This window comes from Chrysemys picta, chromosome 1 (assembly GCF_011386835.1).
Source record: "Chrysemys picta bellii isolate R12L10 chromosome 1, ASM1138683v2, whole genome shotgun sequence".
Classification (NCBI taxonomy): Eukaryota; Metazoa; Chordata; order Testudines; family Emydidae; genus Chrysemys; species Chrysemys picta.
Genome location: NC_088791.1, coordinates 11475968 through 11499152, shown reverse-complemented (window position 1 = coordinate 11499152; position 23185 = coordinate 11475968). Strand labels below are relative to the sequence as shown.

Sequence of the window (23185 nt, the reverse complement as noted above, 5' to 3'; positions counted from 1 at the left end):
AGGCACTTTGCACCCTAATGAAGGACTGCATATTCCGGCATAGCTAAAATAGATGCTGTTCTATGGATTAGGCTCTAAGGGTAACATTTTCAAGAGCACCTAAAGTGACCTAATAGCCTAAGTAACAAAATAAGCATGAAGGGGTCAAAAGTCACATGCTAAAACTGATCAATTCTCACCAGTGATCACAGGAATGGGGAGCAGCATGGAGCAGGCATCATCCCTGCCATCCCCCTGCCTTTAACTATATTCAAGCTCACAAATGTCCCTCCCTGCAGACACCATGTCGTTTAGGGCAAGAGAAATGGGCAGCTAAATAAGGGACGGAGCCAGGTCCAGACACTTTAGGTGGCAGCAAACACTCAAATTTCCATAGAAAATTCCAATAGCATTAACTCCTGCTGAGTGCCTCAGGAAGGCAGGGGGGTAAAGCAGGTGGTCAACTAATGGCATCACAGTTCCTCAGTGGGCCATGATACCATCCAGAGAGGGCAGGGCTGCTAGGGTGTAGTGTGATCAATGGTGCATCCCACAGACAAAGATCTCTTAGCAGATCTTGGGACACAACACTAACCATCTCTCCAGGCCTACAAACTCTTCCCTCAATATTGATTTTTTTCTGAGCTTTCTAACATTTATATCCCAACAATTTCAGTGTATTCAACTAGGCATTAAACGATCAATACGCATAAATTACATTTAGAACTGGGGCTAAAGAACAAAGCGGAAAAAAATATACAATTAGGCCAAGAGTTACTGATGCAAATAACCCTGGCTACAGAATTGCCAACCTCAGGATATACACATCCTTTTGCATAAAAGAATATGGATTGGTTCCTTATGATAGGGCATGGCCTATTCTGTAGGTTAGAGGGATCAGATGTTAATTTCTACGAAGAAGAAAGGCCTTTAAGTTTCAGCAAAAGAATAACTATTGGGGTCTTAGACTCTGAGGTCCACTAAGAGAACTGAATGGAAAAAGTTACACCAAGCAGTTCTTCCAATTAGATGAGAATAATTCTCTCTCTGTGTCATTCCTTCTTTGGGTAGGTACAAGATGACTTTGTGAGAAAATATTATCTTGCATATACCCTACTGAAAAATTAATTTGTTCAACACCTGATGATTCACTCACCACATGCTACTGTCCACATAAGTGACTCACTCAGCCTGGCAGCATGGTCTCCTGGGATATGAGAGAGCTCTCATCTTTTCCAAAGCTGATGAACTGCTTTTTTATCAAGATATGCCATCAACTGGTTCCATTACTTTGCATATCTCCGACATACTATATGATCTTGCCTACTCCTGGAGCAGCAGAAAACGACTGACCAGGTCGTGGTATCTCAGATCTGAAATCCAAGAACTGATACTGAAGCCAATGTTTAACAATTAAAACAAGTTTTTTGTAGTTACGTTGCAGATATTTCTTGATTCATATCTTTAAAGATTTACTATTCCTTTTTCATTTAGAAGATCCACCTTAAAAATGTATTTCTCCCTCCAAACGTGTTCAGCGTTTTTTATTTTGCTTTAAAATACACATTGAAAATACAAGGTCCCCAACTTCTCTCTTTTTCATGTAGAACTTTGTACATTTTTGGAGGACAAGAATGATGACTTTAGAACATAAGGCTGAAGAGAGGAAAGGCACTGAATCTCCTGGCCAAATTTAGAAATGAAGTAAATGGGCATATTCACGCACATTATTAAGCTGTCATTGTAACTTACATATAGAGGGGGCAACAAGTTTTAAACCAACTAACAGGAGGATGTAAAAAGATGTAAGGAGTGGCATGCTGGTGGATCACTAGTGGTTGTTTTCCTGCTACAAGCCCATCTTTTGAGTCCCTTTGCTATGCAAATAATACCCACTATTGTCATCATTTCTGTCATCCTTGAATTTGACCCTCAGACCAAGGCTCAGATATCATTACCAGCTCAGATATCATTACCAGCAATAAATGTGGGTGCCATATCCAGCACAACAAAATAATTACGTCTATCTTATTACAAGACACAAAAAATATCCACAGATTTTTTACTTTCAGACATACCTATATGGCTGGTTTCACCAGACTGCACAGAACCCATCTATAGCACTTGACATAGAAAGTAAGTGGGAGAAAAGAGAACACACAACAAGAACAGATGAATGTTTCAAATGATCCCGTTTTCTAGACGGTGTCCCAAAAAGTAAACAACAATGGAAGAAACCAGATATAGAAGTAACAGTTTGTCTACAAAACAAAGGATGTTATTCAAAGATTCTCTGAGGATAAGCATCAACCGTTCCTAAGGAAAAGCAAACATTTATCTATTTTCAACCCTTGATCTAGATAAAAAGGTATTCCACCTGCAACACATTTCTGTTTTAAAAGCCTCTGATAAAATTTCTTTGATACACCCAAGCCAATCTAACGGAACTCTATAGAAATTGGTGTCATGCCAGCATACAAGTCTCACATTTTCCTTTCTACTATATTTTTATTCTAGGCCTTAAACTTCCTAATTTAATTCCCCAACCTGGGCCAGACCGTATTCTGTCCTCTGCAATGCTCAGGCAGATCCATGGATGTAAACTGTTACTGTATCTTATTTAAGCTAAGGCTCCAGGGAGCTCTCCCTTATAAACAACCATAACAACAAACTGCATCTTTTTAAATATCACTATTCAGACTTTGCTCCTACTAGAAGGAACTCATTCAAATACCTCTGAAATGGCAAACTCTTCCACAGTGCCCACAAGAGAATTTATTGTAATTATGGGACAATATCAACACTTCTAGTTAACCCCACCTCTGGATTTCCCAGTTCATCCCATCTCTACAGGGCAGAGGCTTTTGCTATTTGTGTGTTCTGTACAGCACTGAGCATGCTGTCAGTACTAACCAAATAAATTAATACCACTACTGCTCATTTGTCACTGATGCTGACCTCCTATTTAGTTTGAGAACTACATTACTAGTCAAGATACTCCACGGTGCCAACTTAACTTGGTGCTGGTCGTATTTTAAAAGAACTGTATTTTCTAAAAAGTGTTTGACTGATTCTTTGAGCTCCTACAGTACCTTGAACATAGCAATTGCTATGGAAGATTTAAATTCAGCATGAAGAATGTATCAGAATATGACTTAATTCTTACCTATTTTAAGACACTCACCATTAATGTTTTCACTTAAAAACATAATCACACATACATGTAGACAACAACTAGAGTCTGTTTCATATTTTAAGCAAATAAAAAAAGAAAGAAACTGCACTGTCTACTGAAATCCAATGTGGCTGCTGATTGGTCATTGTGGATCAGACTGGTCACATGTAGGTCCGATAAGATTACAAGGAGCCTCCCTTTCCTTGCATGGTCTGTTACAACGGGAATCCCTGAATCTGGGGCTGGCAGGGACTCTCTTGGTGGCAGTAAAGGGGCAGGACAAGCCCCTCCACACAGAACTGCAGAGTGGTCTGGTTACATGGCAAAGAGCAAGTTGTACCATTCTAAAGATAGTATACTACAGAGTATGTCTACTTCTTCAAAGTTAGCTATTCTTACCCTGAGTGCTGCTAGGACCTTCTCTCACTCCTCTCCATTTTTACATCCTTTCTTTACAAACAGTCATAGCACAAAGATAGACACCTTGTCATTTGCTTAGGTCAGGTGCTTAACTCCACTTTAGTTATTCCATGCGCCTAAAAGACTCTCCTTTTTATAGTGTTGTAAACGGACACCCCATTTACTCAGTAATATTGGGGTTTAACCTCTTGAGAGTACAATCCTGCTCCCCTCCAAAGTCAATGAGAGGTCACTGACTTCACAGGGAGCAGATTAAGTATTTATAATGAACTCATCACAGATGTATCTATGTCACTGCTGCCAATCCCTGTAATTTTATCAGGAGTCTCACAATGTTTGGTGTTTTTCTTAAAGTCCCAGCTCCAGGAGCCATCAGATTACTGGAGAATCACACCTTTCACGTTTAGAAAATTTTCTAATCCTCATGGTTGAAGAGAAAAACATGAATCCTATAGGCTCAAAAAACAGAAGGCATATAAAAAGAACCCCAAATTTATTATTTTTAAAATCTCATTATTTTCAATCAAATCTCATGAATTTGGAGGTGGCGGGTCTGACTAATGACTTTTGAATGCTTCAGTTTGGCAAAACTGCTGATAGCTTCACCATATTCCTCTATGTCAAGGCTGCTTCCCCACTCTGAACTTTAGGGTACAGATGTGGGGGCCTGCATGAAAACTTCTAAGCTGAACTACCAGCTTAGATCTGGTCCGCTGCCACCACTCTCGATGCTAATTCCCTTCCCTGGGTAGCCTTGAGAGACTCTTCACCAATTCCCTGGTGAATACAGATCCAACCCCCTTGGATCTTAAAAACAAGGAAAAATCACTCAGGTTCTTAAACTCCAACGAGAGACTGCTGAGCTGGAATTGATATGCAAACAAGATACAATCAACTCAGGATTGAATAAGGACTGGGAATGGCTGAGCCATTACAAACATTGAATCTATCTCCCCTTGTAAGTATTCTCACACTTCTTATCAAACTGTCTGTACTGGGATAGCTTGATTATCACTTCAAAAAAAGTTTTTTCCTCTTACTTAATTGGCCTCTCAGAGTTGGTAAGACAACTCCCACCTGTTCATGCTCTCTGTATGTGTGTATATATATCCCCTCAATATATTTTCCACTCTATATCATCCGAAGAAGTGGGCAGTAGCCCACGAAAGCTTATGCTCTAATAAATTTGTTAGTCTCTAAGGTGCCACAAGTACTCCTGTTCTTTTTGCGGATACAGACTAACACGGCTGCTACTCTGAAACCTGTCATATTCCTCTAGTATCTTATTTATCTAGCATAACTTAATAACAATTTTTTTAAATCACTGTTTTCTCCACTAATTCTTTATAAATTTTACTACATTCTAAAACAAATGCCTGATAACTTACAGTAAAATGCATGAATTAAACACACAAACATGTAAACGTTTTCATATCTAGCCACTGCATCAGTCAATGGGAGATCTGTATCCAGAACAAAGTCAGCAGGAATTGCACATAGGAATGATGGCAGCAGATGGCTCTCTTTACCTATCTCACTGCTTTGGGTTCTTTAAGATACCAGCCAGAAACATTGCCATCAATTGTTAAAAAAAAAGGTAACAAGTTAAAAAAAAAAAAACCCACACACTGGAAGAGAAACAACAAAATGTATTTTGAACTGTCTGGCAGATTAAAATGTGTTTAAATTCAATGGTTTAACCTAAATGGTTAAAAGTATACTTTAAAAATGTTAAATAAAATTTTACACAACAGAGAAATATTTATATCCTGGCCAATATTACCAGAGCTCGGAAAACATACGAGTTTGAGCCCATGGCTGAGATTCTGAAAGCTGCCTCGTTTCCAATTGAGCATTTAAATTCTTTAGGCAGATTTCAAAAGCTCAGCCCATGACTCTTCTAGCTACAGATATATAACTGTACAGCAAGCCCTCTACATTTCCATATATGCCAATCAATCACAGTGACTGGTCAATTAGTAATGACAGTCAATGCGAAGGGGCAAGAGAGTCCAGCATAAAGCCTGAGCTATCATCCATGGGGAATGGGAGCTGTGGAAATACACACTGCCCTTTTATACCCTCAGAGAGAGGGTCCTTAAGAGTGGCCCCTCACCCAACCTGCCCACAAAGCCCTCTCTGCAAGACACTTAAAACCAGTTACTCTCCTTTCCCTTTCAACTTGCCCCTCGCTGCCTAGTTTAGTCCGTGAGCTTCCAGAAATTATTTGTACAGGTATGAGAGTCCGCCCATCGCAGAGCTGACTTCAATGAGATTCTTGCGTCGTGTGTAACTCCTCACTTAACGTCCTAGTTATGTTCTTGAAAAAATGCAAGTTTAAACAAAACCATGTTAAGCGAATCCAATTTCCCCATAAGAATGAATGTAAATAGGGGGGGGTTAGGTTCCAGGGAAATTTTTTTTTGCCAGACAAAAGACACTATATACATATACAGTATGAGTTTTAAATAATTTTAAACAAACAATTTAATACTGTACTCACCAATGATGATTGTGAAGCTTGGTTGAGGCAGGAGCATAGCAGGGTCTGGGTGCGGGGGCTTGCCCTGTTCCGCCCACTTGGGGCTCCTGCCAGGGAGAGGGGTTGCGCCGTGGGGGCTTGCCAGCTCCCCGGCTGGAATGCCAGACTGGCGGAGCAGGGCAAGCCCCCGCGCCCCAACCCCGCTCCCTGGCAGGAGCCGGGTGGGCAAAGCAGGGCAAGCCCCCACACCCCGACCTGGTCCCCAGCAAGAGCATGGGGGGGAGGAGCCAAAGAACATTATAAGGGAACATTGCATTACTTTAAAGGAGTATGTTCTCTAATAGGTCGGCAACCTAATAGCGAAACATAGTTAACCAGGAGGACGTTAAGTGAGGAGTTACTGTACTTCTTCAGAATCAGGCCTTAAATTGCAGCTGTATTACTTAATTCTGTGAAGTGTTTTGTGATATGGTTTGTGGATGATACAGTACAGTGCTATTCAGTCTAGTAAGATTGATTTGTAAGGCTGGGAGGGCCACAAAAGACATGAGAAAGATTTTTCTATAAACCTGCTTATACATAAAGGGAAATTTTCCCAATTAGAATTGTTTTGTTTTATTTCCAAACACGTGGGACTTTAGGGTTTTAATCCTCTTCTATCAGCCAAGACACCATCCTAGATCAAGCAGTGCATTTTTTTGAAGCAATTATCTTCAGCCTGCTTTTCCATGGCAGAACACCAAAGAATAAAGACTATAAAGGAAGACAAAGTACTCCTCTTAAAAAACAGCATCCTGCAAAGGGTGGAAAGCCCTGCAACCACAAAGCCTTGATAAAATTCTGGGGCCTGCTGAAGAGGATAAAATAAGAACATAAGGACGGCCATACTCGGTCAGACCAAGGGTCCATCTAGTCCAGAAGCTTTAGAGGGAATGAACTGAACAGGGCAATTATTGAGTGATCCAAATGGAGAACTTGATATTAGAAACACAGACCTAGAGACTTTTTATTAGCCATGTGATACAGAAGGTGCAGTCAGATAATGTGAATCACAAGGTAATAGGGAACTTTCTGAACAAGCAGAAACATGAGAATTCACTGACCAACTGTGGACTAAATTGTAATTCATATTTAGATACACTGAGGATGATATCTCCATTACATAGGACACACCCAATTTTGCAGTTCTTACTCAAGAAAAACTATCAGTGACTCGAGTGAGAACTTTGCCTGAGCAATGACTGAAAAACCCAATCAGTTACTCAGGGGCTGTACTACAGAAATTAATATGTGCCATAAATTCAAAACACACTTATCCCTCAAACTGTATTTGCACCAATTTGTCAAAACAGTTAATCATACCCAATGGTTCTGCACAGCCATCGTCTGTGGAACAGATGACTCCCCATGTGACTTCATAGAGACCACAGAAATCGTATGTTCATTTTTATTAGTTTTTGGCAGGCATTAACCAAAAATCACATCCCTTCTGATTTTTAGCGAGCAGCTTCCGAGTCCCTTGCTCTCACAAAGATCCTTCTTTTGACCATATGTATTCTAACTATGCTTATTTGAGGGATGCAAGTTAGTAGTGTGATATCAGCATTACCCCAGTTCTCACAAATGTTGTTATCTTTCACCATTTAAATTTAATCAGTGCTGTTCTGTGAATCTTTAAGTCAGCACCTGTTTCCAAATCTAGTCTTGGCATGTGTGGAGGAGCATTTTATGGCTGCTGGAAACTCAAATCAATTATCACTCAGAGTGAGTAAAACATTGTAACACTTTACAAAAATCTACATTTTTACAAGCCATCTGCATTCTTATGGGGACAAAGTGGTAGAAGCTGCATATTGCACAGAACAAAAAGGATCAGAGAAAGTTCATTAATCTTGCTCCAAGGACTGCCTCCAAGACTATATTTATACACTACTCAGTATCCACACTTGCCTACACAAACATGAGCTTCACCAAGCACTCTCATAACAGTTAATGTAAAGCACCACAGAATTTCCAGTCAAATCAGTCAATTGCTTAGGCAGTTTGACAATCATTACTGTCTACCATCCCAAGAGACAAATGAAAAACGTATGTTTCAGGTTAAAAATGTATTTCAGAAGTAATTTATGGTTACATCCTTGGTCAAGTAACAGAAGCACATAAAGTCCTCGGAGCAGCTGAAATGCCATACATACTGGCTAACCTACCCGGACAGTGGCAGAGAAACCACACAAGAGGACTCTGCCCTGTAGATGCATAGTAAATCATAGAATATTAGGGTTGGAAGAGACCTCAGGAGATCATCTAGTCCAACCCCCTGCTCAAAGCAGGGCCAACACCCACTAAATCAGCCTTGGCTAGGATTTGTCAAGCTGGGCCTTAAAAACCTCTAAGGATGGAGATTCCACCACCTCCCTAGGTAACCCATTCCAGTGCTTCACCACCCTCCTAGTGAAAAAGTGTTTCCTAATATTCAACCTAGACCTCCCCCACTGCAACTTGAGACCATTGCTCCTTGTTCTGTCATCTGGTACCACTGAGAACAGTCTAGATCCATCCTCTTTGGAACCCCCGTTCAGGTAGTTGAAAGCAGCTATCAAATCCCCCCGCACTCTTCTCTTCTGCAGACTAAACAATCCCAGTTCCCTCAGCCTCTCCTCGTAAGTCATGTACCCCAGCCCCCAATCATTTTTGTTGCCCTCTGCTGGACTCTCTCCAATTTGTCCACATCCCTTCTGTAGTGGGGGGACCAAAACTGGACGCATTGCAGATATAGCCTCACCAGTGCCGAATAGAGGGGAATAATCACGTCCCTCGATCTGCTGGCAATGCTCCTACTAATACAGCCCAATATGCCATTAGCCTTCTTGGCAACAAGGGCACACTGCTGACTCATATCCAGCTTCTCGGCCACTGTAATCCCCAGGTCCTTTTCTGCAGAACTGCTGCTTAGCCAGTCGGTCCCCAGCCTATAGCGGTGCATGGGATTCTTCCTCCCTAAGTACAGGACTCTGCACTTTTCCTTGTTGAACCTCATCAGATTTCTTTTGGCCCAATCCTCCAGTTTGTCTAGGTCACTCTGAACCCTATCCCTACCCTCCAGCTTATCTACCTCTCCCCCAGCTTAGTGTCATCTGTGAACTTGCTGAGGGTGACAAAGAGTCCTGTGGTACCTTATAGACTAACAGACGTATTGGAGCATAAGCTATCATGGGTGAATACCCACTTTGTCAGACGCATGTAATGGAAATTTCCAGAGGCAGGTATAAATATGCAGGCAAGAATCAGTCTAGAGATAACGAGGTTAGTTCAATCAGGGAGGATGAGGCCCTCTTCTAGCAGTTGAGGTGTGAACACCAAGGGAGGAGAAACTGCTTTTGTAGTTGGCTAGCCATTCACAGTCTTTATTTAATTCTGAGCTGATGATGTCAAATTTGCAAATGAACTGAAGTTCAGCAGTTTCTCTTTGAAGTCTGGTCCTGAAGTTTTTTTGCTGCAGGATGGCTACCTTTAAATCTGCTATTGTGTGTCCAGGGAGGTTGAAGTGTTCTCCTACAGGTTTTTGTATATTGCCATTCCTAATATCTGACTTGTGTCCAACAATTCATCCCATCATCTGGATCATTAATAAAGATGTTGAACAAAACCAGCCCCAGAACCGACCCCTGGGGCACTCCGCTTGATACTGGCTGCCAACTAGACATTGAGCCATTGATCACTACCCGGTGAGCCTGACAATCTAGCCAGCTTTCTATCCACCTTATAGTCCATTCATCCAAATCCATACTTCTTTAACTTGCTGGCAAGAATACTGTGGGAGACTGTATCAAAAGCTTTGCTAAAGTCAAGATATAATCACATCCACCGCTTTCCCCATATCCACAGAGCCAATTATCTCACCATAGAGGGCAATCAGGTTGGTCAGGCATGACTTGCCCTTGGTGAATCCATGCTGACTGTTCCTGATCACCTTCCTCTCCTCCAAGTGCTTCAAAATGGATTCCTTGAGGACCTGCTCCATGATTTTGTCAGGGACTGAAGTATCAGAGGGGTAGCCGTGTTAGTCTGAATCTGCAAAAAGCAACAGAGGGTCCTGTGGCACCTTTGAGACTAACATAAGTACTGGGAGCATAAGCTTTCGTGGGTAAGATGCTTGCAAGCTTGCATCTGAAGAAGTGAGGTTCTTACCCACGAAAGCTTATGCTCCCAGTACTTCTGTTAGTCTCAGGGACTGAAGTGAGGCTTGTGACAGGTGTCAACAAGGAACAGTGGCTGGACAAAAAGTGGGTGTGTCAACTAGGAATAGTGAGATGGGGAGAAGGAGGCTGCACCCAACTCACATCCACATGAGCCAAATTCAGCAGAGTAATTACTGTCACCCATCTTCCCCATACCCAGCGGTGTGGACACTGGATTGAGCACATGTTTGCATGGAGGAGTCTGTCCCCACCCAGCTCAACTACATTTAATAACACTTTCAGGCTACCAGAGCATTTTTTCTTTATTTAAAAAAAAACAATGGACCCTGTTTTATAGTAACCCTATAAAACAGACTGGAATTACAGCAGCCAGTACTCAGCAGGTGCAACTCAATCATACCTTTCAAATCAAATTAATCTCCACTTCCACCCCATGCCTCAATCTTTTGCAGACTAATCCAAAGTTTACTGAGGCACTACAGAAAGCTCTTTGAGTATATAGCATTGCACGGAAATGGAATTCTAATGCTAAGAGATTCTACAAACTCTCAGAGGTGGAAGGGCAGCCATGGGGGTCCAAGCCCACTATGCACCTTATAAAACCATGCATCTGCGCTCCCAGAGTTATTGTACTTGCCACAAGTAGAATGCCTCCAAGTGTTGCACAGCGCCTCCTGACACACCATATCTGTGCACACACAATGTGGGTAGCAATGGAAAGCCACAATCTACACTAAACAGAATATAGACATATGCTTGTAAAGGTAAAGCCTTCACTTAGTATTTGTTGGGGGTTGATACAGGATTCAGTGAGTGGAAACCAAATCAAACAGGGAAGGGTGCAGGGAATATATAAGAAAATTAACTCTGTTGTCTCAAACATTCTTTTGTTACAACTCATAGATATGACAGACACTGAACAATGGTAGACCGTCTGGAGGAATGTCAGAATGGAGAGGTTACTTACCTTGTACAGTAACTGCCATTCCTTGTGATATTTGTCCCTATAGGGTGCTCCACTCCAGGGATGTGCCCCATGAGCCTTTTGGTAGTAGTGCCCATTCAGCCCACACATGTGCTCTGGACCTTCTCGTGCCCACAGAGAGGCTATACAGAGCTGCATGGACAAACCACTCTCAGTTCCTTCTTCACTGTGAAGTCCCATGAGAAGAGACTCTAAAGCAGAGGGGAAAGAGGGTGGGTACTGAAGCATCCATAGGATCAAACATCTTGAAAAACTCCAGTTACCTTGTCCAGAAAGTGACCTCTCCATCTTTGAATAATGTCCCTATGGGTGCTCCACTTCAGGTGACTCCAAACCAGCATTCCCTGAAGGATGTGGGAACTCTGAAGCCAGATTTAAGACCAATGACAGAATTGCTAAGAACAGCATCTGCCCTAGAGGGGTGCACTAGAGTACGGTGTTTTGGAAAAGTAAGTACAGAGATCCAAGTGGCAGCTCTACAAATTTCTGCAACTGGTAAATTTTACAGGGTCATAGAAACAGACCGAGATCTTATAGAATGGGCAGTTATTTTAAGAGGGGATTCAAAGTTAACAGCCTCATAACAAGAAGAGATGCTTTCAAAGTGTGTTTCTGGGTATGTTTGGGTAGAAATTGTGGATCCGGAAGAGGAGGAGGAGGAGAAGAAGAAAGTCTTCCAGAGTAGTGTGTGGTCTTTCTAAATGTTTTGGTTCTGTCCAGATAGAAGGTTAATGCCCTTCTAACATTTGAGATATAGTGGGTAGCTTTCTCTACGGTGTGAGATGGTTTGGGGAAAAAGGCCTAGAAGATGAATGACCTGCCTGATGTGGAAATCAGAGCATGTCAAGTAGAAACTTGGGATGTGGTCATAAAGACACTTTTTCCCCAGGGGGAAAAAAAAAAAATTCTGAAAGGATGATCTGCCATTAACTCCCCTAGTCCTCCAAATCACCAGGCAGAAGTAACTGCCACCAAAAAGGCTGTCTTCATAGACATGTATAGGAAAGAGCACTTAGCTAATGGCTCAAGTGGAGGTTTCATCCAACAACTGAGGACCAAGTTCAAATCCCATACACCACTGGGCTCTCTAATCTATGGAAAAAAGTTTATCAACCCTCTGGTGAATCTGTAAGTTGTCAGATGGAAAAATACTGAAAATCCCCCTAGGAGCGGAAGGCTGTAATAACTGCCCAAATGAACGCTGATGGAGCTCAGAAAGTCCTGACTTTTTCAGGAATCAAGCTCTGAGCCACAGGTGCTCAGGTTGCAGAACAGAAACCAAATGGAGTCCTGAGATAGCAGGTGGGGAATGGTCAAAGTTGTAATGCCAGGCAGAAGGTGGAGTGAATCCGTTAAGGAAACCAAACTCACCTGGGCCAAGATGGTGTGATTAGAATGATTCTGGCTCTGTCTTGCTTGATCTTGTTTAGCACTTTTAGAATCAACAGCACTGGAAGGGGTAAAGAAGGCCCTTCACCCAAAGGATAAGGAAGGCATCTCCTAAGGATAGATGGACCTGACAGTCTCTGAAGCAGAACTTTTTTGTACTCTGTTAGTGGTGGTGGCAAAAAGGTCCATCTTTGGGTACAGGAATTAATGTTACTATATTCACGCACACCCACTTGAGAAGAGACCATTCTTGCGATTTGTGAAGATGACAAGCATTTCAGTGACAAATGCATGCTGTGCTATAATGCATGTGCCTCACATGATTTGTTGATGAACATAAGAACTTAAGAACAGCCATACTGGGTCAGACCAAAGGTTCATCTAGCCCAGTGTCCTGTCTTCTGACAGTGGCCAATGCCAGGTGTTTCAGAAGGAAACAGGAACAGGTAATCATCAAGTGATCCATCCCGTCGTCCATTCCCAGCTTCTGGCAAACAAAATCAGAACCTCCCTGAAGAGCTGAAGACTAGCTCATCAAGGGAGATCCTAGAAGTTTGTGGTCGGCCAATCTTTGATTAGAGCTTCTTCTTCCAAAAACTGGAAGAGGACTTACTGTTTAAGGTCTTCCATCTAAGACCTCTGCATCCAGAGGAAAGTTTCCTTTTGGAAGATCCCAGGTTTAAAAAATGACCTAAATTTCCAAGATACAAGAGGAAGCCAACAGCTAATTTGTGGGACACAATTAAGGGCCACCTACATTACAAAATAAATCCATCCTTTAACTATGTCAATGGACAACCATATTGTAATTGGCTCCCCTGATATAGTAGTACTTGCGGTATACAAATGAGAAAAGCAAAATCACTGTATCAAAATGAACTTTGAGTATTATTATGTAAGTTCATTCCTTTTCTTCTTTAAAAGAACAGTTATGCAAGAGTTTAGATATGAGCAGAGTAAAAACAGAAGACAGAAAAACAACTCAGGCAACTATAATGTACTGTCTATTGCATAAAGAAAAAATTGCTTCTGTTAGTGTAGAAAGTGAAAGTGCAGAGAACTGTATATAAAATTCACCAACATATTTTATGGGAACACATGACATTCATTTCTAATAACTCAAGGCAGATTTAAAGTTTTCAGTAAGTTGCCACATACTGAATCATTAAAAAGTCCAAGTGATTTAATAAATCCCTTCTCTTAAACACATATTTTCCCCACCCACTCAGTGCTGCGAATTGCCTTAGGGCATAAGGTACAATGAAGCATAAACTACATACACAACATACAGTAAACTAAGTATTGTCACTGAATTTTGTTTTACATAGTCCAGCTGCCAACTTTGCAAAAAATGCTTTTATTTTACTGGAAATCACATTCACAAGCCCCATGCAGATCTCTGATATCCTCAGTGCTGAACCACAAACTACAGTACTGAGTGCTGCAAATTTAGTGTGTCTTTGCTGGGTTGAGAGGTGGTGTGTGAATGAGGGTCAGACCCTTGAGTCAAGCTGAGCTCCACTCAGCACCAAGGCTGAGAGAAGAGGAGTGAGATAGGGAATAAGAGATCATTGTATGCCACCTTCACACACACGGCACCTCCCGCTGGATGTTCAGTGCGTCTGAAAAGTGCCAAAAGTGTCTTGAGTTGGGAACCTAAAAAATCATGGGCTGCTTTTGAACATTTTGACCTGAGTTATTTAGGATCAAATTCTGCTTTCATGTAAAATGTTGTGAATCCTGAATGACTCCAGTGGAGTCAATGTACACAAGACCAGTATCACCCCTTTATTATGTTAATTTTATACACAAACACACACTTTTTAGAAACATTTAAACTCAGGCCATGTCTACACTACAAAATGATGTCGACCTAACTTACACTGGCATACAGCCACTGCAGTTATTAAATCGCTTGTGTGTGTGCACAGTTGGCTCCTTGTGTCAACAGTTCACGTCCTCACTTGCATCAATTGTATTGTCAGTGTGAAGCATTGTGGGACGGCTCCTGAAAGCCAGTAACAGTCGATGTAAGCACCGTGGTGTCTATGCTGATACTGCGTCAACCTAATTACATCAACCTTGGCTCTATGTCGCTTGAGGAGGTTGTGTTACTAAATGAGCATAGAGAGACTCTTAAGTGAAGTTGCTTTCACAGCTAGGTCGACACAAGGCAGCTTACATCGACCTAACCCTGTAGGGTAGACCAGGCCTCAATGCCGTACAGACATTTCTTGCATTACTTAAACTATTCTGTGCTTCCCCACTTCCCGTTGTTACTCTGCTCCTTCCTTTGGCTTTGAAGGCTTGTCTCTTTCACGAACAGAAGTTGATCAAATAAAAGACATCAAGGTTCCTTTCAGAGCATAACACCACTTTTCCCAAAAAACTTCATCTTTGACTCTATGTTGATAGGAGCTAAACAGCTTGGGAACTCATTTCTTCCTATAAAATGACAGCCAATTTGGGAAGTAAGCCACTGGCTTTGGGCTGTCTAAATTTGGAAACCTAATTCTATAGGTGCTGGTGGACACTCTACTCAGTGCTGCTAACAAACACTAGTGTCTCAGATTCTGTAAACTCTAGATAGAAAAAAAATGATTATTTTTTAAAGGCAAATAGTGGCTGGGTAAGATAATCTTTGTATTTGTACTCCCCCACGCCACCACATTGCCATCAAGGAGTATGTACTTTTTGGACTCATTAGATCATAAATAATTATGGTCTCTCTGAAGCTGCCAACGGGATGGAATGTGAAATCCCATACACATCCCAACAGGATCCCACAAACGTTTTGGTAGAAAAATGTATTATGTAAAGCCTAAATGGCATTTCAAATATTTCTAATTTAATCACTGCCTTAAATAAACTAGCATACACAAGCATTAGCTAGGTAGCCAAACTTTAACATACAATTATTCAGACTATGAGAAGACTGTCAATGTGGCTTTCTGTATTTAACTAGAGTTAAAGTTTTTCTTTTTCAAATATGTTTTCACAAGTGGAGGAAAAAGGAAGAGATAATGAGCAGATACATCTAGTAACATATTATACTTTTAGGAAGAATGTGTGTGTCTTTTCCAAGCATTTAGATCATGAATACTTTCCACAGCTTTTCATGGTCATTTGTTTTCAAGTATTAGAATTAAGTTTTCCTCCCTCTCTCTCTTCCCCTCCCCTCCAAACTGCGTCATTCCAACTATCTCCGATCCTAGCCAATATGCAACTCAGGCTGAGTTTGGGGCTACAGAACTAAAAGCAGTTTCAGCAATTATAGCCTTTTAAATGCAGACCTGAAAACTAATCTGAGAGCCAAATATCAATTTAACTACACAATGATTCTGGCTGGACTAACCCTTCAGCCAAATAAAAAACAACAAAACCACCAGGATTCCTGTCTGGGCAGTGAAACTGATGTGGGTCTGCTCCTATGTTCCTTGAGCTCCCAAAACGCCAACTGACTGGAGTCCAAGTGTACAAGGAAGGCAGGACTTAGCTCATTTTCTCATGTATTTTCCAGTTTAGTCCTCACTAACTTCAAAATCATTTGTGGGGAAAGACTGAAATGTGCAAACCAGTTCATGCAAATATTTTACTTCTGTGACTGATCACTTACCTACATGAATTTTCCATCATCTTTATCCTAGATTTTCTATTTTAAATATTCCACCCCCATACTTTGTACATGTAAAGAATTGAAGAATGTAAAAATATTTATTTTTAATAGAATGTATTAAAAGAGTTCTTTTTGTCATGGGGAAAAATACAAAAATAGGAACTTTACATCTCATACGTAGGCGCAAGGCTCAGTTCAGCAAAGGATTTAAGCACAGGCTTACGCCTAAAACTTAGCCTTACAGCACAAAGCCAATGAAAAAATCATGTTGGCTTCACTAGGAGTAGAAGCAGGACCTAAACCAAAAAGCAAGTTTAAACTCTAGTGCTGACGAGAAAATGAATTCAACAATCACAAAGATACATCTTCTGTTAAAAGCAAAATGATACCCTCTATAGTCATCAATTAAAATTAATGTAACAATTAATATCAGGTTTGTTACTCTTACTCATTTCTTTTAGTATCTCCAAAGCAATAAAATCGATAGTCTTTAAACTCTTAAGTTTGCGGGCACATGCATATTTCAATTCTCAAGATGAACATGAAATGTTCTCTTCAGGCAAAAGTCCTTGAGGGGTGACACACCAGCCCATCATCTCTCTCACTATTCAACATGAAGTTGCCTAGGAAACTGCCAAGTAACTCTTGGTTTCCATGCATGATAGTCCTCTTTCCCCACTGTGAGCGGATAACAAGCCTCCATAGCCTGCACATATTCAATCGGCATTGGCTGTAACAAGAGGACAACAAAATGATACTGGAAGCTGAAAAGGACACACAATTTACATACGGTAACTAAATTATAATACTGTATCTAAAAGATCAAATACAATGAAAGCCAGGGGATGGGGGGAAGAGCGGGATACGCGACTGGCTTAAGAGGTACACTGGCCAGGTTCAGGCTCCCTATACAGACATGAATTTCACTCTTCAAGATTAAAGGCCTGATCTTAAGAGGAGTTGAAAGAGTTGAGCCCTTTTCATGGAGAGGCAATGTGAGACTGTTTTCGGCTTTGGTACGGATTTGCTGTGTGAGAATGGGCAAACCACTTTGCCTCTCTGTGCCTTGGTTTCTCCAACAATAAAATGGAGATAATACAGAACTACTAAATAAAGGCCTTGGGAAGGTTATTCATGTTTGTAAAGTACTCTGAAGACAAAACACCACTATATGCACTAAGTGCTAAACAATATTTTTGATCACAGATAGCAAAACTATTTCATGCTTGATTCAGATTTCAAAACAAGGGGAAAATGCTCCTTTTAAAATAGAAAGTGATTGAGAGCCTAATACCATAGCTCATTGAAGAACAAGGCATGAAGATGGCTTCTAGGATCCCAAGTTGGATGACCCTTTGAAATAGTATTGCGTTTCCTTCTCTCCCTTGGCCTGCGACATCTTGTTAGTTCAAAAAGGATTGATCATTTGGGGTTTGGGTTTTTTTAAACTATTAAATTTCTTAATCATATTTTCCATCACTGATCAGAGTTTGGAACTTTAATCTTTCCAAAACCTTTCTAATGTTCATTTTATAGATTAAGTGATTTGAGGAGGTAAGAAAAATAATTGTTACTGCAACCACAACCCATAAAAATTGTCACTCCCAAACCAAGGGAGCTATTCATGTGATTAAAACCTGTAGGATTTAGCCTCACAGCAGAATTCCTATTTTACAACCTTACTGGGGATTGAGGAATTCATGAAATTGAACATCTCAAAATTACAGCTGGTATGTTGCATAAGTTGTTGTGATGCACTATGTCACTTTCTTTTCATCCGTCAAACCACTGCAACGCAATGATTTCAAATGCACTGAAGGCACTGGAATGTGAAGAGATGTCATCTAATATCACTTTCATCATGTGATTTTTTTTTCTTTCCTGTCTGGAAAAGTGGTTCATATGACCGGTCATTCGCAAAACTGCTATTCATGCGACGGAGATTCTATTGTGGAGCACAATTTTATGGGTTATAAATAAGGCTTATAAAACGATAAATGTCAGTGTGCTAATTACAGTGAAGGCTGTCTCCACGGTAGTGGAAGTGGGAGCAAACCAAGTTGCCAAACTCTCACAGTTTTATTGCAAGTCTTGTGATTTGGGGAGTTTCTTCGAGTCCTAGCTCCCGGAGGCAGTTGATTACGTGAAAATGCAAGCAGTTTTCATTGAAGAATTTAAAAAAGTAAGTTTCTAGCCTTTATACTTGTGGAGAAGAGTTTGAAAGAATGAAACCAAAAGGCTCAAGTACCAGAAAAAACCCTAAATTATTCTAAAAATTTCATTATTTTAAATAGGCATGGCAGAATTTGATTTTTTATAATTTGAACAGATACACTGAAGTTTATTTTTATGCATTTTTTAGATCATTGATTTAAATTTTCAGAGTTGCAGGGAAAATATTGCAGGAGGGGTCAAACAATTTAATGACAGTAGACATTGAGATTCAAACAGTGAAAGCTTTATAACCATTAAAACACAACTTGTCAACATGTCAAAATATACACAGTGAATATCTTTAAATCAAACTCAAATAAGTTTTCAAGCAGCATTTTTCTTACTTTGCTTATCTGTAAATTTCTATCATCATCAATGGAAATATTTTTTCCATCAGTTTGTGTGTGTGTGTATGGTGAAATCAACATTTACCAATAAAAATAAAAGCCTTCAAGCCTCTTTTTAAGTCAATCTCATTATTTTTGTGAGGACTGGACTCATGGTTTTTGAAAATTTGCAGTTGGCAATACTGAAACCCTGTAAGGTGAAATTTTCAAGAGGAGCCTAGGAGAGTTACATGCCCAATCAATAAATTTGGGCTTTGAAAATTCTCACTAAGGCACTTTCAAGTTAAGCCCGTTATTCCCTCTCCCCCGCTCACAAATGATAACTTTGTGAAAGTCATTTCTTTGAGACTTGGTCTCACACACAGGTTAGTATGTTTAGGAAAGCGTGATGACTTTCTTTTCAGATGTTATGTCAGCACATTATCCTCCCATGTTCCCTGAGCTCCATAAAACAAAAACAACAACAACACAATTATTCTCCTTTAAAAAAAAATCTTCAGAACCTGTTGTGCACAAAGGGTATGTCTACACAGCAAAGAAAAACCCGTGGCTGGCCTGTGCCTGCTGACTCAGGCTTGTGGGGCTTGGGTTGCAGAGCGGTTTCATTTTTATGTAGACTTCCAGGCTCAGGCTGCAGCCGGGCCTCAGGACAGAGAGTGGTGGGAGGGTCCCAGAGGCCCGGAAGTCTACACAGCAATGAAACAGCCCTGCAGCACGAGCCCTGCAAGCCCAAGTCAGATGGCACAGGCCAGTCACTGGCTTTTCTTCGCTGTGTAGATGTACCCAAACACTCCAGCAAAAACAGCTAAACTGTAACGCTTCTGTACACGGGTAGTCCCCCAGAGAGGTAGAAGTCTCTGGTATTTCTAAGGTGCCTATCCACAAGGTATCTAAAGACCATAAACAGTTTTTACTAAGCAACATGCCATTAGTTTTGACATATGCCTAGTATGCAATTGCTATTACATGTTTATATGATGCAAGATTTAAAATGGAAAGCCTCCCAGTGACTTCAACAGGTTCTGAATTAGGCTCTGGTAATACCTCACTAGTCAGAAGCGTTTTCAGACAGATTTTGTTTTCTGAATTTCATCTCATTACTCCTTATTATATACTCCACCCTAATCATTGTCCAACCCAAAGCAACGCCTCTTGCATACTAATGTTTTATGTGAAGTCTGGATAGTTCTCTTCAGTACGCTTGTCAATATTCAATACCTGTTTATTATTTAGGATATACTAGAAATTGTAAATAAATAAATATCTTCTAGGGAATGCTGCAAGTCCTATCTTTTCACATGAGCTTCTGAGGAAGGAGAGGCCCAATGTTTGAGGGAAAATTATTTTCTGATGGGAAAGTTTTTTTTTTTTTCCCCTAAAGGGTTCAAATGTTTTGGGGGCAAGATATAGATTTTAATTTGGATTGTTATTTTAAGATTTGGTCAAAGGTAATTAAGGTAAATAGACAGGTACCTTTCTTTGTATGTATGACAGCAAACAAGAAGTAAATAATACAATTTGCTGAAAAACTCCTTCAGCCCCATCCTGCCGCTGTTGTATATGATCGTTACTTCATAGAATCATAGAAGATTAGAGTTGGAAGAGACCTTAGGAGGTCATCTAGTCCAACTCCCTGCTCAACCAACCCCAACTAAATCTCTTATTTTACAGTTATACAACAGACTATTAATACACGTCAGCACGTCAACTGTTGATATCAAAGATGGCAAAGTACAGAGCAGGCCCCATTTCCATGCCTTCAGTTAAAACATAAAGTGAAAGTTCTAAATGAGAAATGTGGGAATTTCCCCCACTGAACCACAGGTAGTCAGAAAACTTCTTCAAGGAAACTCCTTTTTGAGAGTGGTCAAAAAAAATCCACACAAAATGTGTGTAAAAACAAAAATCTGTCGTATATGCGGATAGTTTTCTGTGATGTACTGCTGCTGGTATGCACAATGGGTCTGACTAGCTGTAATCATATGAAATGAGGAAAAGAGAACAAGACTAAGAGGTTTGGTCAAAGTGGAACAGAGACAACTGGGGAAGAGGTGACCAGTCAGGAGCCTTGGGTCAAATGGCCCTCTCACCCCCACCTACTACAAGCAGAGCAGACCCAGGGCTATTGAGGAAGGAAACTCTCTCAGAACACTCATCATGGAAAACTGTATAAGCCAAAACAGACAAGTCCAGATAATAACAGCTAGAAAAGGCACAGTCTGACTGCCCAATGGCCACTTGTCAGGACTCGGAAACAGAGGCTTCCACATTTTTCACCCAGGAGGTGGTTATGACTTTGATGGAGTGAACTCTGAGGTTTCCTGGGTAAGAAACACTGGCTAAAGAATAGTGCTCTTTCGTAGTGTGGCCTTAATCTAATCTGTCTCTCAGTTTCCCATCTGTGAAATGGGGATAGCAGCACTTCTGTGCTTCAGATGTTGCGAAGGCAAACTCATTAAGATTTGAGAGACACTCAGTGTCAAGTACTACAGAAAAATCCATGAAGACATCTTTTAAACTCATTCAGTAGGATTTGGATTGTGTTAGTAATAAAGGCATGGGGTGATGCCTAGAGGCATTGAGCGATGAAGATAAAAAGAAATAATGAACAAATGTCTCACTCACTGAGCACTGTCCACTGAACAAGGCAAGAATCCTGTGGCGGGGGGGAAGGGGAGGAGGGAAGTATGTGATTATAAACCATGGATACGTTTTTAAAAAGCACCTAAGTGACCTGAAAATGAGACTTAGGAGCATTGAAAATTTACCCTGTATCATAATGCACATGTGCAAAGGGGGCAGAATTTGTGGGCCTGGGCTACTGTAATTCATAGCTGCCAGATTTTGTGTCATTCCATGTCTGATGTTTTATGCAAATTTTAATTTGCTAATTTGGATATAGTTGTAAACTCCAGCTTGGAAAAAAAACCCGGTGGGGATTTAGTGCCAGTGAAAGGCATCACCATGGCAGCCCTGGCCAATGAAGCTCTCTGTTGATCTACAGGGCAGCAGCTGGGCAAGACCCCCACCACCCCTACTCTCTTCCCACAGGCACACACTGATCTGCTAGCATGTCCCTACCATGGCCAGGTAGGAGGCTTCCTCCAGAGGTAATAGCAGTTCAGTCTCCATGGTCCATGAGTTGGAATTGAGACCTACCAAACTCATTTCAACTGGGGCCATTAAGCATCCAGTAGACGGGACCAAACTGTACCCTCACGTGAGTTGGGCTGGATTCGTACTGGTGACCTACAGGCAAAAAGCTCTTAAGCTCAATAGCCATGTCCTGTGGTATGGAATCCCCTAATAAGTGTTAATGTTACCTCTTCAAGAATGATGCTTATTTTCTGGAAGAATATGTTTAGTAAGTCAAGTTTTGACCTTGCACTTCCAATCTCTGGACACACAAGCAACATCTCCCATCTATTGTTCTCAATCTTTTTCAAATAAACTGTAAAATAAATGGCCCACCCTTTTCTTAAAAGGATAGATCCCATTAACCAAAACACAAACACTAAAAAAAAACCCAAAACAAAATATTAATATATATAAATTCACCTCCAAGTATGATGTTCTCCAATATAATATAGGGCACACTAAATTTCTCACCACCACACAATGGGTTATCATCAGCCAAGGTTGAACCCGGAATTTTGAGATACTATCTGAAGTGACAGAGATCTGTGCTGTGTAATTGGTGGGGGAAGCATGCTGTTAGCGTCTACCCTGTTTCCCCGAAAATAAGACATCCTCCGAAAATAAGGCCTACTTACAGTTTTGCCTCTCGTTGTAATATAAGGCATCCCCCCGATAATAAGACCTCCCCGATAATAAGGCATCCACCGATAATAAGGCATTTTTCATTTCTGAAAAATAAGACATCCCCTGAAAATAAGACCTAGCGCATCTTTGGGAGCAAAAATTAATATAAGACACTGTCTTATTTTCGGGGAAACAGGGTATGAGAATCAACCCATACAGGGAGAGAAGATAGATACAGTTTACTGCTGGTTACACAACTCCTTGTAAACCAGCCCTAGAATGATGGCTATTACTAGCAAAAAAAGGCATAATAAGAACCAATGACTGAAAGCTGAAGCTAGAAAAATTCAAACCAGAAATTAGGCACAAATTTATAATAGTGAGGCTGATTAATCACTGGAGCAAACTACCAAGGGAAGCGGTGGATTTGCCCATCTCTAGACATCTTCAAATCAAGACTGGTTGCTTTTTCATGAGATATGCTTTAGCCAAACACAAGCTGTTGGTGTTGGGCTCAATTCGAGAGGTAACTGTGTGAAATACAATGGCCTGTGATATCAGAAGATCAGACTAGATCAGGGGTCGGCAACGTTCGGCACGCAGCTCGCCAGGGTAAG

The 23185-nt window shown here is 40.9% G+C and overlaps 1 long non-coding RNA gene across 1 annotated transcript in view; it reads right to left on the bottom strand.

Annotated features, from left to right (window-relative positions):
• The window catches only part of LOC135983927 (uncharacterized), a 37993-nt gene extending 14808 nt beyond the window's left edge, over positions 1-23185 (bottom strand). Inside the window, exon 1 of the long non-coding RNA XR_010601790.1 lies at positions 1-23185. This exon is cut by the window's left edge and continues 10911 nt beyond it. This is a non-coding gene — a long non-coding RNA (uncharacterized LOC135983927).